The 16,442-nt window shown below is 44.0% G+C and overlaps 1 protein-coding gene across 2 annotated transcripts in view; it reads left to right on the top strand.

Annotated features, from left to right (window-relative positions):
• The window catches only part of LOC137528865 (pikachurin-like), a 328,823-nt gene that overhangs the window by 92,929 nt on the left and 219,452 nt on the right, over nt 1-16,442 (top strand). The window lies entirely within an intron of this gene.

Genomic DNA, 16,442 nt, shown 5'->3' with positions numbered 1-16,442 from the left:
GCATAGAGAACTGCTTCATTCCTTACCGAAAAACACAGATGTATATATGAGGAGTCTAATATGATGAAGGGATATAGGAAAGTGACAGATGAATGAAATAGGTATATAAAGGATAGAGCAGAGCTAATAAGCCAGTGACACCCTTTTTGTAAGTGAGTTGCACTAGTTTAGTTGAACGAAATTGGAGAAATGGTACCAAACAGTATAATGACGTGATGTTCATAATTGTTAGATTGTAATTTTGTACTGTTGTATTGTAGGTTTTATGGTAATGTACATAATAGTGAATGTATAATGTGGTGGCTCCTCTAGGTCCAGGTTATCATAATGGTTATAATATCTTGGTGGGGTCAGTGAGAATGAATTTGAATGAAAGGTGTGTAAATGGACTACCTGAAGCAAAGGTAAAATTCTTGCCCCTAGGAGCGGAAGAGAACCCAGTTATTGCATACTCCAGGACAAGGATGAAGGACTGTGTGTGTGTGCCTTTCAGGCACAAAGCGGCATATGTTGGATATGATTTCTATCCAGAACATTGGCATAGGACACATGGTGAAACCATCTCAAAATGCTTGCTGTGTTACAGAAACCAGATCAAAGAGACGTTCAGTTAACTGCTATTATTACCCTTGGGAACAGAAACCATCAGAACTGGTCTAGTGATTAAATGGCCAGTGAAACTGGTATTATCTTATCTCAAAGAATGGGACCCTTGGATAATAAAGCCATAAAAACCAAGGGGACAATGGAAGTTCTCATGGGAACAGTTGGTTAGCAGATGGACAATACCCCAACAGTTTCTGTATGCCTGAGACAATGAAGGGAGGGTCACCTTTCAGATCTAAACACCTGTATGATCAGGGTGCCCCCTGGTGTCGGACAACCAACATCACAGGACCTCATGGGTGAGGTTACAGCGCCACTTAGAGGTCTAAAGAAGACATAACTGGCAAGGACAGGGGGGCGGAATGATACCTGAGCTGGGGGTGGTCGTATGGGTGTGTGTGTGTGAGGAATGGATTTCTTGGCTATTTAAGCCATAAGAGAGATTGGCTAGGGGCTCTCCCAGAAGAAGAAGCTTTCATAAGGCTCTATAGATTCCATCAGCAGGAGCATAGAGAGACATCAGACTCCACCAAGCCTCCATTTTGATGTAAGAAGTAACCATCTTGCTTAAGATATAGTACCTGCATTGATACGCAATTAGTCAGAGTAGATAGGACTAGAGGAGCAACCTTAACTTGTAACTGTGATTCTACTTTGTTATATTTTCTTTAATTTGGAAAAACAATAAATAGCGTTACTGCAACAAAAGACTGTTATTTACAAAAGTAGAACTAGGAAACCAAGTAGCAGATATATCATACAGTCCCATAGATATGATGTAGTACAGTCCCATAGATATGATGTAGTACAGTCCCACAGTTATGATGTAGTACAGTGCCACAAATATGATGTAGTACAGTCCCACAGTTATGATGTAGTACAGTCCCACAGTTATGATGTAGTACAGTCCCACAGTTATGATGTAGTACAGTCCCACAGATATGATGTAGTACACTCCCACAGATATGATGTAGTACAGTCCCACAGATATGATGTAGTACAGTCCCACAGTTATGATGTAGTACCATCCCACAGATATGATGTATTACAGTCCCACAGATATGATGTAGTACCGTCCCACATATTTGATGTAGTACAGTCCCACAGTTATGATGTAGTACCGTCCCACAGATTTGATGTAGTACAGTGCCACAGTTATGATGTAGTACAGTGCCACAGTTATGATGTAGTACAGTGCCACAGATATGAAGTAGTACAGTCCCACAGTTATGATTAGTGTTGGGCGAACAGTGTTCGCCACTGTTCGGGTTCTGCAGAACATCACCCTGTTCGGGTGATGTTCGAGTTCGGCCGAACACCTGATGGTGTTCGGCCGCATGGCCGAACTAAGAGCGCAATGGCCGAACGTTCCCCAAACGTTCGGCTAGCGCTGTGATTGGCCGAACGGGTCACGTGGTTCGGACCCGAACGCGCTCTGATTGGCCGAACTGTCACGTGGTTCGGGTAAATAAATACCCGAACCACGTCATATTTCCGCCATTTGTCTGTGGGTTTAGCTTTGGGTAGGCAGGCAGGGTAGTTCGCGCTCCAGCCACGCTAGCCAGGGTCCCCCCAGTCATTGTGTCGCTGCTGGGAATAGTAGTACACCGCTCGCTCAGCATTCTGTTTACTGCCACTCTGTGTACCTCGCTCAGCCACACTATATAGCATTCTGTTTACTGTTCTGTGTCTGCTGGGAATAGTAGTACATCGCTCGCTCAGCCACACTATATAGCATTCTGTTTACTGCCACTCTGTGTCTTCTGGGAATAGTGGTACACCGCTCACCCGCCACTGTATAGCATTGTGCTCTGTGTCGCTGCTGGGAATAGTGGTACACCGCTCACCCGCCACTGTATAGCATTGTGCTCTGTGTCGCTGCTGGGAATAGTGGTACACCGCTCAGCCACACTATATAGCATTCTGTTTACTGTTCTGTGTCTGCTGGGAATAGTAGTACACCGCTCGCTCAGCCACACTATATAGCATTCTGTTTACTGCCACTCTGTGTACCTCGCTCAGCCACACTATATAGCATTCTGTTTACTGCCACTCTGTGTCTTCTGGGAATAGTAGTACACCGCTCACCCACCACTGTATAGCATTGTGCTCTGTGTCGCTGCTGGGAATAGTGGTACACCGCTCACCCGCCACTGTATAGCATTGTGCTGTGTGTCGCTGCTGGGAATAGTGGTACACTACTCAGCCACACTATATAGCATTCTGTTTACTGTTCTGTGTCTGCTGGGAATAGTAGTACACCGCTCGCTCAGCCACACTATATAGCATTCTGTTTACTGCCACTCTGTGTACCTCGCTCAGCCACACTATATAGCATTCTGTTTACTGTTCTGTGTCTGCTGGGAATAGTAGTACACCGCTCGCTCAGCCACACTATATAGCATTCTGTTTACTGCCACTCTGTGTACCTCGCTCAGCCACACTATATAGCATTCTGTTTACTGCCACTCTGTGTCTGCTGGGAATAGTAGTACACCGCTCACCCGCCACTGTATAGCATTGTGCTCTGTGTCGCTGCTGGGAATAGTGGTACACCGCTCACCCGCCACTGTATAGCATTGTGCTCTGTGTCGCTGCTGGGAATAGTGGTACACCGCTCACTCGCCACTGTATAGCATTGTGCTCTGTGTCGCTGCTGGGAATAGTGGTACACCGCTCACCCGCCACTGTATAGCATTGTGCTCTGTGTCGCTGCTGGGAATAGTGGTACTGTATAGCATTTCTGTACTGCCACTGTACTGCTGCCAGTCAGCGTGTACTGTAAGGATAAGTGAAATGAGGAAGAAATCCGGTGAAAGAGGGAGGGGCAAGGGAAGAGGTGTTTCCCCTGACGGTTCACGTACAGGCCACAGGGGAGCACCCAAGAAAACCCACTCAATACCGCCCATGTTGTCCAGGACAACAACCCTCACAAATCCAAAAGAACAGGACCAGATAATTACTTGGATGACCTCTCAAGCGTCCAGCAGTGGGTTAAGCAGCACCAGCACATCACGCACGAGGTCCGAGTCCTCAGCCAGTTACAAGGAGCCAGTGGGCACAAAGCTGACACAACCGGCAGCGATACCACGCACACAACTGCCAGATAACCAGTCCGATGAATTACCTCAGGACACAATGGGGTATTCGCTGGAGCTATTCCCAGCCCAACAAACTTCCACCTTTCAAAGGTCAATGGAGGAACAGCCAGAAATGTTGTGCCCGGATTCACAACCATTAACTGTGGGAAATGCACTGCGCACTGAAATACAAGGCGAGTCCGAGGAGGACTCGGAAACCCAAATCCCAGAGCAAGTTGGGCAGGAGGGGTTGCAATTGCAGGAGGTCGGCCGACAAGATCTGGAATCGACGTTGGAGTGAGCTGCGCAGAGGTTGTTCTGGGGAGCTCTACTCCACGGCGGCGGCCCCCCACAATGACATATGGCGAGTTTGAGGAGATGGAAGAGGAGGGTATGGACAATGTGGACAGAGACCCAGATTTTGTTTGTGAACGAGAACATCGCCGTCGTAGCAGCAGCACAGATGAGTCTGTTGAAGAACCCACTGCTGCACGAGTTCGCCTTGTGCCACAAGGTAGGCGGCGCGCAATTTCAGGCACCACAAGCGTGGAAGTTCAAGTGAGAGGCAAAAGAGGAGCAAACAGAAATCGCCAGCAAGGCAGGTGCTCCAAAGTCTGGGCTTTCTTTGAAGACTGCACTGAGGATGTTACCATGGCGATTTGCAAGGTGTGCAAGACCCGCCTGAGCAGGGGGGAAAAGTATTAACAACCTCTCCACCACCAGCATGAGCTGCCACATGCTATCCAAACATCCCACTCTGTGGGCAAACGCGGCAGGACAGGGTACCAGCAACACTGCCTCCCTTGGGTTCACCAGACTCACCACCAGACCCGCCTCAGCAGCAGCAGTAGCCCAGCCATTGCGTGGTTCACAACATTCACAAACATCAGACGACGCTGACACTGTCACTTTCCGGAGTAGTGCTCTTGAGGTCTCCCAGTGTTCATCAAACACAACAACCAACAGCCCTTCCGTGTGCAGCGCTACGGTTCAGTTGTCTGTGTCGGAGATGTTTGAGCGCAAGAGGAAATTGCCAGCAAATGACCCCCGGGCCGTGGCAGTAACAGCCAGCATAGCCAAGCTTCTGGCCTGCAAAATGCTGCCATATCGAGTGGTGGAGACAAACAGCTTCAAGGGCATGATGTCAGTGGCCATCCCACGTTACGTGGTTCCCAGCCGCTACCACTTTGCGTGCTCTGCAATGCCTGAGTTGCATGAGCACGTGGTCAGCAAAATAACCCGAAGCTTGAAGAATGCCGTTGCCTGCAAGGTTCACCTCACCACTGACACCTGGACGAGTGTGTTCGGCCAGGGTCGATACATCTCCCTTACCGCGCACTGGGTGAACCTTGTGGAGCCTGGCAGCGATTCCTCACCTGCTACGGCGCGGGTGTTGCCCACGCCGCAAACAGCTGCACCGCCGTCCCTCCCACTGGATAACAACAGCAGCACCTACCTCTCTGACTCCTTCTCCTCCAACGCATCTCAAAGCTGTACCTCATCCGGAAACGCTAACCCAGCAGCAGTAGGATCGTGGAAGCAGTGCAGCACAGCTGTTGGCATGCGTCAGCAAGCGTTGCTGAAGCTGATCTGCCTTGGGGATAAGCAGCACACAGGGGAGGAAATTTGGAAGGGAATAAAGGAACAGACGGATTTGTGGCTGGCACCGCTGGACCTGAAACCGGGCATGGTTGTGTGTGATAATGGGAGTAATCTCATTCGCGCATTAAGGTTGGCTAAGCTGACACACATCCCTTGCCTGGCGCACGTGATGAACCTAGTAGTTCAGCGTGAGTAAAAATGGTTAATAGAGGCGCCAAAATAGGATAAGATGGGTTAAAAACCGTTTAAAAGGAGGGGGTGGGTGGATCCACTACCCTCACTAAAAATGACCAGGCTAAATCAAGCCGTAAATAATGCAAGAAAATATTTATTAGTCTCCAAATACAGTGCAACGCGTTTCACGGGCACACATCCCGCTTCATCAGGCAATTGAGGTAGGAGAACACTAAAGGGGAGAACAAAAAACAAAAGAGAAACAATGCTAGGAGGTACTCAAAAACTTTCACAACCATTTGTCATATTGTTTTCATAAATATCCATAGCAAAATCTGTTTGGTTTTCTAAAACGTGGGCTATTTATCCCAATATCTCTAAACATGCCCCTATAAAGTTGTAGATCCATATAATCCTTATGTCTTTATATTATACAGTGCCTATCCCACTATGGTGGATAAAATTTGCATAGATCAGTATAGCAGATATAAATTAGGTGCAGTGTTAATCATGCACGGCGGCATGTAAAGGTGGTGGTATAAAAACCAGTGACACTTACCCAGTGTAGGTCAATTGAAAGCTAGAGCGCCTCTGTAGAACGAGAACGCTCCCCTCTGATTGTTTTTATTGAGTTATTGGCGGCTGGATCTCCCGCCGAGCAGATTAGGGGACCGGAAGCGGACATGACGCTTGGGTCGCACCATGCGTCAAGAATAGACCTGGCCTTAGCAGAAGATAGGGCCGCACAATGTGACGGCTGTGTCGCGTTCATTGTACGCATTACGCATAGAGCGCATGCGTGATGACGCCAGTGCTGGAGTGAAGGGGATTGTCGGAGCGTGTGCGGATGGGCGGCGGCGCATGCGTGTAGGCAAAGAGAAGCGCTGTCAGCGCCATGTCTGACCAGGGCAAATTGCCAGGCTTGCTACGAGGCGTGGTAGATTAGTATAGAGACATAGAAAGATGTCTCTATTGGTAAAAAACGTTTTGAGTGACAATCTGGCACTTTCTAGCTGGGACTAACTACACCATAATGTACTGCTATCAGGTGAGAGCCCACATCGCTGTAGGGTCATATTAACAGTCACTGTGTGGCTATTTACTGCCACCCAGTGGTTAGAAAGTAAATTGCACCTATCCTGTAACAGTATATGAGTGTGAAACATAATGTATACTTTGAGGAAATTTATCCCTATGTTCACCATCCTTACCTGTAAAAAATTACACACAAGTTATATAACACTCCTTGATGTTAGTGACAAAGATTAGTCGTTAATAGTCGATGGGGTAAACCCATGTTACCCTCAATTAGTGTCCCAATTGGCATAATCATAGTGACTGTATTATAAATAGATAAATAAGAAATACATTCAATAAATGCGTTAGAAATAAATACATTAGAAATAGAGTAAAAATAATACAGAGATTATATAAAAATTGTATAAAAATGTATAAAAAGAAAGTATGGATAAAAGAGAGGACTGTAGTAGAAACTTTTGAATATAAGTTGAGTATAATTGATTAGTAAAATTTTTAATTAGTATAATTTTTCCAGCACTTCGTTAAGCCCTTCCGGAACGAGGGTTCTTAGTGTCTGGATCCAATACATCTCCTTCGTCCGTATCGCCTCAGAAATAACCGTGGTGTGTATAAGCTCTATGAGCGTGATCCTGAGGAACTTGGGATCTCCATTGTGATGAGTACTGAAGTGTTTGGACACACTGTGTGAGGAGTATTTTTTGAGGATGTTCCTTTTGTGTTGTCCGATTCTATCCCTAACCAATTGTGTGGTACGTCCTACGTACTGTAGTTTACAGGGGCAAGATATAAGGTATATGACGTTTTTTGACATACAGTTTAGGTTGTGTTTAATGCGAAAAGTTATATTTGTAGTAGTGGAATGAAAAATGTCCGTAGTGTCCACAAACTGACAAGCTGTACAGCGTGGGTGATTGCACGGAGAAGAGCCTGGGGTCGCTGAGTCTGTAAGGGGTGTGGCCAACCTAACAAAACTGGAACAAAAGGCCCTCCATTCAATTAGGAACAACCGTGATGTCATTATCAAACCCGCAGACAAAGGAGGGGGTATAGTGATCCTCAATACTACAGATTACATTACAGAATCCCACAGATTATTGGACAACCCCCTTCACTACACAAAGCTCACCACAGATCCCACTCCAACATTTAATCTCATCCTCAAATCCTTCATTAACCAGGCCTTTCTCAATAACATTATAACTAAAAATGAACGCAATTTTATCATCAATCATCATCCGAAAACTCCATTCTTCTACTACCTTCCAAAAATTCATAAAAATCTCACGAACCCTCCTGGTAGACCGATCATATCTGGTATAGATTCTATGACCAGCAATTTATCTAAATTTATAGACACACATCTACAACCACTAGTACAGTCACTACCATCCTATCTGAAGGACTCCCAACATCTCATCAATTTACTTGAAAACGTCACATGGAAGGCCGATTACTGTTGGCTGACATGTGACGTTTCATCACTGTATACAAACATTCCACATTCATTTGGACTCAAGGCATTAGACCATTATCTAGCAACCAACCTCAATATGCCCTCCACACAACAACATTTCTTGCGAAATTGCGCAGAATTTATTCTGCAACACAATGTATTCTCTTTTGCAGACAGTTTTTACCACCAAGCTACGGGAACAGCAATGGGGAGCTCCTTCGCACCTTCATATGCGAATCTAGCAATGGGATATCTGGAGTTACTCAAATTCAATGACCAAAGTCCATATATCAATAACATCATTTTTTACAGAAGGTATATAGATGACCTCATACTGATTTGGAGGGGCGAGCGCACCCTTATTCCAACTTTTCTAGAATATCTCAACAATAATCCAGCAGGCCTTACATTCACTACCCAACATCATCCCACATCTATAGAATTTCTGGACCTGGTACTCTACATACAAGATGCAATTATCAAAACTAAAACACATTTTAAAACAGTTGATTCAAACAACTACATACATTTTAACAGTTTTCACTATCGCCCTTGGACCACCAACACACCCTATTGTCAATATCGCAGAATCTTCCGGAATTGTACAGACCCATCCATATTTCAGTCTCAATCTACCGTGTTAACCAAAAAATTTACAGAACGAGGATATCCGAAAAAACTCATTCAAGACGCAAAACACAAAGCCATGATCACTCCAGTTATTAATAGGTCACTCAATGAATCCCAGAATAACCCTGTCTTCCCACGATTCATTACGGGCTACAGTACCCAACACACACAGATCCGGTCCATTCTGAAAAAAAGGTGGGAGATTTTAATGCAAGATCCACATCTGAGACCCACATTACCCAAAGACCCCCTTTTGACGTTTAGAAGGGCCCCGAATTTACGGGGACTCTTGGCTCCAAGTAAACTCAGATCCGTTTCCACCCCGGCCACACCCCTTACAGACTCAGCGACCCCAGGCTCTTCTCCGTGCAATCACCCACGCTGTACAGCTTGTCAGTTTGTGGACACTACGGACATTTTTCATTCCACTACTACAAATATAACTTTTCGCATTAAACACAACCTAAACTGTATGTCAAAAAACGTCATATACCTTATATCTTGCCCCTGTAAACTACAGTACGTAGGACGTACCACACAATTGGTTAGGGATAGAATCGGACAACACAAAAGGAACATCCTCAAAAAATACTCCTCACACAGTGTGTCCAAACACTTCAGTACAATGGAGATCCCAAGTTCCTCAGGATCACGCTCATAGAGCTTATACACACCACGGTTATTTCTGAGGCGATACGGACGAAGGAGATGTATTGGATCCAGACACTAAGAACCCTCGTTCCGGAAGGGCTTAACGAAGTGCTGGAAAAATTATACTAATTAAAAATTTTACTAATCAATTATACTCAACTTATATTCAAAAGTTTCTACTACAGTCCTCTCTTTTATCCATACTTTCTTTTTATACATTTTTATACAATTTTTATATAATCTCTGTATTATTTTTACTCTATTTCTAATGTATTTATTTCTAACGCATTTATTGAATGTATTTCTTATTTATCTATTTATAATACAGTCACTATGATTATGCCAATTGGGACACTAATTGAGGGTAACATGGGTTTACCCCATCGACTATTAACGACTAATCTTTGTCACTAACATCAAGGAGTGTTATATAACTTGTGTGTAATTTTTTACAGGTAAGGATGGTGAACATAGGGATAAATTTCCTCAAAGTATACATTATGTTTCACACTCATATACTGTTACAGGATAGGTGCAATTTACTTTCTAACCACTGGGTGGCAGTAAATAGCCACACAGTGACTGTTAATATGACCCTACAGCGATGTGGGCTCTCACCTGATAGCAGTACATTATGGTGTAGTTAGTCCCAGCTAGAAAGTGCCAGATTGTCACTCAAAACGTTTTTTACCAATAGAGACATCTTTCTATGTCTCTATACTAATCTACCACGCCTCGTAGCAAGCCTGGCAATTTGCCCTGGTCAGACATGGCGCTGACAGCGCTTCTCTTTGCCTACACGCATGCGCCGCCGCCCATCCGCACACGCTCCGACAATCCCCTTCACTCCAGCACTGGCGTCATCACGCATGCGCTCTATGCGTAATGCGTACAATGAACGCGACACAGCCGTCACATTGTGCGGCCCTATCTTCTGCTAAGGCCAGGTCTATTCTTGACGCATGGTGCGACCCAAGCGTCATGTCCGCTTCCGGTCCCCTAATCTGCTCGGCGGGAGATCCAGCCGCCAATAACTCAATAAAAACAATCAGAGGGGAGCGTTCTCGTTCTACAGAGGCGCTCTAGCTTTCAATTGACCTACACTGGGTAAGTGTCACTGGTTTTTATACCACCACCTTTACATGCCGCCGTGCATGATTAACACTGCACCTAATTTATATCTGCTATACTGATCTATGCAAATTTTATCCACCATAGTGGGATAGGCACTGTATAATATAAAGACATAAGGATTATATGGATCTACAACTTTATAGGGGCATGTTTAGAGATATTGGGATAAATAGCCCACGTTTTAGAAAACCAAACAGATTTTGCTATGGATATTTATGAAAACAATATGACAAATGGTTGTGAAAGTTTTTGAGTACCTCCTAGCATTGTTTCTCTTTTGTTTTTTGTTCTCCCCTTTAGTGTTCTCCTACCTCAATTGCCTGATGAAGCGGGATGTGTGCCCGTGAAACGCGTTGCACTGTATTTGGAGACTAATAAATATTTTCTTGCATTATTTACGGCTTGATTTAGCCTGGTCATTTTTAGTGAGGGTAGTGGATCCACCCACCCCCTCCTTTTAAACGGTTTTTAACCCATCTTATCCTATTTTGGCGCCTCTATTAACCATTTTTACTCATATCTTGTCCACCCTGGGTGGAGGGGTGTTACCCCATTTTTTTCTTTCTATAGAGAGCGACTTTTTATACCTGAGTGGGGTCAGGTGATAATTCTCCCCATCTGCTATTACAGTGGTCGCCTGTGTGGTGACCCACACTTGTGAGTATATTCTCATTTATATACCTTTTCCATATTGGTTGTACTTACTACACTAGATTTGGCTCTCGGTTTTTTCCTGTTTTTCAAGCATACTCCTGCCTCGTTGCACCGACAACAGAGAGTACACACCGATTGCAGCCGACAACATGGACTTTATTGATATGCGTGCTACCCATAGGGAACATCTATTAGCCCAATTCAAACCTCTCCCCTTTGCACCAACACAAGAAGATCCAACAGACCCACCCCCTGCGATCACCGAACCTGATGTGGATTTAAAACCCATCTTCAATAAATTGGAGCAAGCTCTTAAGGATGAGTTCTTCAACATTGCGGATATAGCCATGCAACAGACATACATTGCAGAAAAAATTTCGCCTGACGGCATTAGAATAAAAACTTTAACGGCTTTTCCTAAAGACACTATATTTACAGAGGAGTGGTATATATATCTCGAAACATGTACAGGGGGGATGATGGAGAGGATAATCATAAAACGCACAAAATTAGTGGAGGAACTTCAACCTACCATTCAAAATTATAAGGAAATATTGTCCACACACCTCAGAAATAAACAATACCATCCACTCATGTCCAATCTCGTGGCACGCCTAAAGAAATTTGAGGCTGACACCATAGACACCAAACTTAAGAAACTAAACCGTGACAGATTAGCCTATGCCGAAAACAGAGAAAGGGAAAGGAAACCCAGATTTCCCCCCACTGTCCCTAGACCATCACAAAACCCCATACCACCCCCACTACCACTCATGAGTCTCAACATCCCACCCCCCTCACTACCCCCACCCCCATCATGGTTTCCACCCTTCCCCCCACCCCCGTGGATTCCCCCTCCTGTACTGGGTCCACCAATCACACCCCAAGTTAAAACCCCTTTACCCACAGAGGGTAAGGCTCTCAGCCTATTGACCCCAAAATTCAGTTTTGCACACTCTGATATTCTGACCAAAGCACTTATTGAAAAAGACAAAACGAAAATATCCCATCAGAATCCCAATCTTCTTCCCCCTCCGAAAAAGATAGGTTTCAACAAGAAACCTCAACCCACCAAAACTAAGGCCAATTCACAAGCCAGTGCACCATTGACCCCCTCCACCACCAAAACATTCAGTAAATTCAATTTCAATTTCAAAAATACACCTCATTGTACATTTCATAACGGGGCCCCTCCGGACACACTGGCCATCACGAACACACATCACACGGTCCAGACACAAGATTTAACCCAACCAACACACACAGCCCCTAGTGACGAGCCAACTAATGAGGATACTTTAGGACTCTCACAACTCAGTGTTCACAGCACACCGCCCCCCACTTCCACTCCGCCCACCAGTTGCACTCCCACCACCAGCCTACAGACTAAACCTGGTCTCATTACCAACCATTTCAGCCCAGCTAATATATCTACCTCATCTTTTTTAGACTTACCCTCCACGATCACACAAACCACACTGGTCCTACCATTATCCAGCCCAACTATATCGAGAGTCTTCCTCCAACCCAAACACAAATTAAAACGATTACTCCCAGAATCAGAAAAAGAGGGAAAAGAGGGAAAAGAAAAAAGAAACCGCACACAATCGCTTACCCGCCAATAGAGCCCCCCACACAAACGCGCTGCATTTTCAATTTATCTGATCACACACTTTCCACAGCAGAAACCCAGTTACTGGAAAAAGGTCTTTCCTTTTGCCCTACCAATACTTCACAAATGTCCAAACTGTTTGCCGAACTCAATTCATATATACGCAAACTAACACTGAAAAGACACTTTGCTATTAAACAACACCAATCTATTCTATCAGACTCTGCCAATAATCTCATCCTTACCAATAATGACCAACACCCCACCTATCTAGTCAATTCTAATGACATGGCCACTGAAAAATTCATCACTACTCAGCTGAAAGGCAGATCTAGATTCTACCCCACAGCTTCAAAAGGTAACTACATCGAAACTTTCTACACTCTAGTTCTCAGTGACCTTCAAAAATTAGATTTGGACCCCCAACCCTCCACCTCCAACCTAACAAAACTGGAACAAAAGGCCCTCCATTCAATTAGGAACAACCGTGATGTCATTATCAAACCCGCAGACAAAGGAGGGGGTATAGTGATTCTCAATACTACAGATTACATTACAGAATCCCACAGATTATTGGACAACCCCCTTCACTACACAAAGCTCACCACAGATCCCACTCCAACATTTAATCTCATCCTCAAATCCTTCATTAACCAGGCCTTTCTCAATAACATTATAACTAAAAATGAACGCAATTTTATCATCAATCATCATCCGAAAACTCCATTCTTCTACTACCTTCCAAAAATTCATAAAAATCTCACGAACCCTCCTGGTAGACCGATCATATCTGGTATAGATTCTATGACCAGCAATTTATCTAAATTTATAGACACACATCTACAACCACTAGTACAGTCACTACCATCCTATCTGAAGGACTCCCAACATCTCATCAATTTACTTGAAAACGTCACATGGAAGGCCGATTACTGTTGGCTGACATGTGACGTTTCATCACTGTATACAAACATTCCACATTCATTTGGACTCAAGGCATTAGACCATTATCTAGCAACCAACCTCAATATGCCCTCCACACAACAACATTTCTTGCGAAATTGCGCAGAATTTATTCTGCAACACAATGTATTCTCTTTTGCAGACAGTTTTTACCACCAAGCTACGGGAACAGCAATGGGGAGCTTCTTCGCACCTTCATATGCGAATCTAGCAATGGGATATCTGGAGTTACTCAAATTCAATGACCAAAGTCCATATATCAATAACATCATTTTTTACAGAAGGTATATAGATGACCTCATACTGATTTGGAGGGGCGAGCGCACCCTTATTCCAACTTTTCTAGAATATCTCAACAATAATCCAGCAGGCCTTACATTCACTACCCAACATCATCCCACATCTATAGAATTTCTGGACCTGGTACTCTACATACAAGATGCAATTATCAAAACTAAAACACATTTTAAAACAGTTGATTCAAACAACTACATACATTTTAACAGTTTTCACTATCGCCCTTGGACCACCAACACACCCTATTGTCAATATCGCAGAATCTTCCGGAATTGTACAGACCCATCCATATTTCAGTCTCAATCTACCGTGTTAACCAAAAAATTTACAGAACGAGGATATCCGAAAAAACTCATTCAAGACGCAAAACACAAAGCCATGATCACTCCAGTTATTAATAGGTCACTCAATGAATCCCAGAATAACCCTGTCTTCCCACGATTCATTACGGGCTACAGTACCCAACACACACAGATCCGGTCCATTCTAAAAAAAAAGGTGGGAGATTTTAATGCAAGATCCACATCTGAGACCCACATTACCCAAAGACCCCCTTTTGACGTTTAGAAGGGCCCCGAATTTACGGGGACTCTTGGCTCCAAGTAAACTCAGATCCGTTTCCACCCCGGCCACACCCCTTACAGACTCAGCGACCCCAGGCTCTTCTCCGTGCAATCACCCACGCTGTACAGCTTGTCAGTTTGTGGACACTACGGACATTTTTCATTCCACTACTACAAATATAACTTTTCGCATTAAACACAACCTAAACTGTATGTCAAAAAACGTCATATACCTTATATCTTGCCCCTGTAAACTACAGTACGTAGGACGTACCACACAATTGGTTAGGGATAGAATCGGACAACACAAAAGGAACATCCTCAAAAAATACTCCTCACACAGTGTGTCCAAACACTTCAGTACTCATCACAATGGAGATCCCAAGTTCCTCAGGATCACGCTCATAGAGCTTATACACACCACGGTTATTTCTGAGGCGATACGGACGAAGGAGATGTATTGGATCCAGACACTAAGAACCCTCGTTCCGGAAGGGCTTAACGAAGTGCTGGAAAAATTATACTAATTAAAAATTTTACTAATCAATTATACTCAACTTATATTCAAAAGTTTCTACTACAGTCCTCTCTTTTATCCATACTTTCTTTTTATACATTTTTATACAATTTTTATATAATCTCTGTATTATTTTTACTCTATTTCTAATGTATTTATTTCTAACGCATTTATTGAATGTATTTCTTATTTATCTATTTATAATACAGTCACTATGATTATGCCAATTGGGACACTAATTGAGGGTAACATGGGTTTACCCCATCGACTATTAACGACTAATCTTTGTCACTAACATCAAGGAGTGTTATATAACTTGTGTGTAATTTTTTACAGGTAAGGATGGTGAACATAGGGATAAATTTCCTCAAAGTATACATTATGTTTCACACTCATATACTGTTACAGGATAGGTGCAATTTACTTTCTAACCACTGGGTGGCAGTAAATAGCCACACAGTGACTGTTAATATGACCCTACAGCGATGTGGGCTCTCACCTGATAGCAGTACATTATGGTGTAGTTAGTCCCAGCTAGAAAGTGCCAGATTGTCACTCAAAACGTTTTTTACCAATAGAGACATCTTTCTATGTCTCTATACTAATCTACCACGCCTCGTAGCAAGCCTGGCAATTTGCCCTGGTCAGACATGGCGCTGACAGCGCTTCTCTTTGCCTACACGCATGCGCCGCCGCCCATCCGCACACGCTCCGACAATCCCCTTCACTCCAGCACTGGCGTCATCACGCATGCGCTCTATGCGTAATGCGTACAATGAACGCGACACAGCCGTCACATTGTGCGGCCCTATCTTCTGCTAAGGCCAGGTCTATTCTTGACGCATGGTGCGACCCAAGCGTCATGTCCGCTTCCGGTCCCCTAATCTGCTCGGCGGGAGATCCAGCCGCCAATAACTCAATAAAAACAATCAGAGGGGAGCGTTCTCGTTCTACAGAGGCGCTCTAGCTTTCAATTGACCTACACTGGGTAAGTGTCACTGGTTTTTATACCACCACCTTTACATGCCGCCGTGCATGATTAACACTGCACCTAATTTATATCTGCTATACTGATCTATGCAAATTTTATCCACCATAGTGGGATAGGCACTGTATAATATAAAGACATAAGGATTATATGGATCTACAACTTTATAGGGGCATGTTTAGAGATATTGGGATAAATAGCCCACGTTTTAGAAAACCAAACAGATTTTGCTATGGATATTTATGAAAACAATATGACAAATGGTTGTGAAAGTTTTTGAGTACCTCCTAGCATTGTTTCTCTTTTGTTTTTTGTTCTCCCCTTTAGTGTTCTCCTACCTCAATTGCCTGATGAAGCGGGATGTGTGCCCGTGAAACGCGTTGCACTGTATTTGGAGACTAATAAATATTTTCTTGCATTATTTACGGCTTGATTTAGCCTGGTCATTTTTAGTGAGGGTAGTGGATCCACCCACCC

Source organism: Hyperolius riggenbachi, chromosome 1 (genome assembly GCF_040937935.1).
Source record: "Hyperolius riggenbachi isolate aHypRig1 chromosome 1, aHypRig1.pri, whole genome shotgun sequence".
Lineage (NCBI taxonomy): Eukaryota > Metazoa > Chordata > Amphibia > Anura > Hyperoliidae > Hyperolius > Hyperolius riggenbachi.
This window is presented reverse-complemented; position numbering and strand designations above follow the sequence as displayed.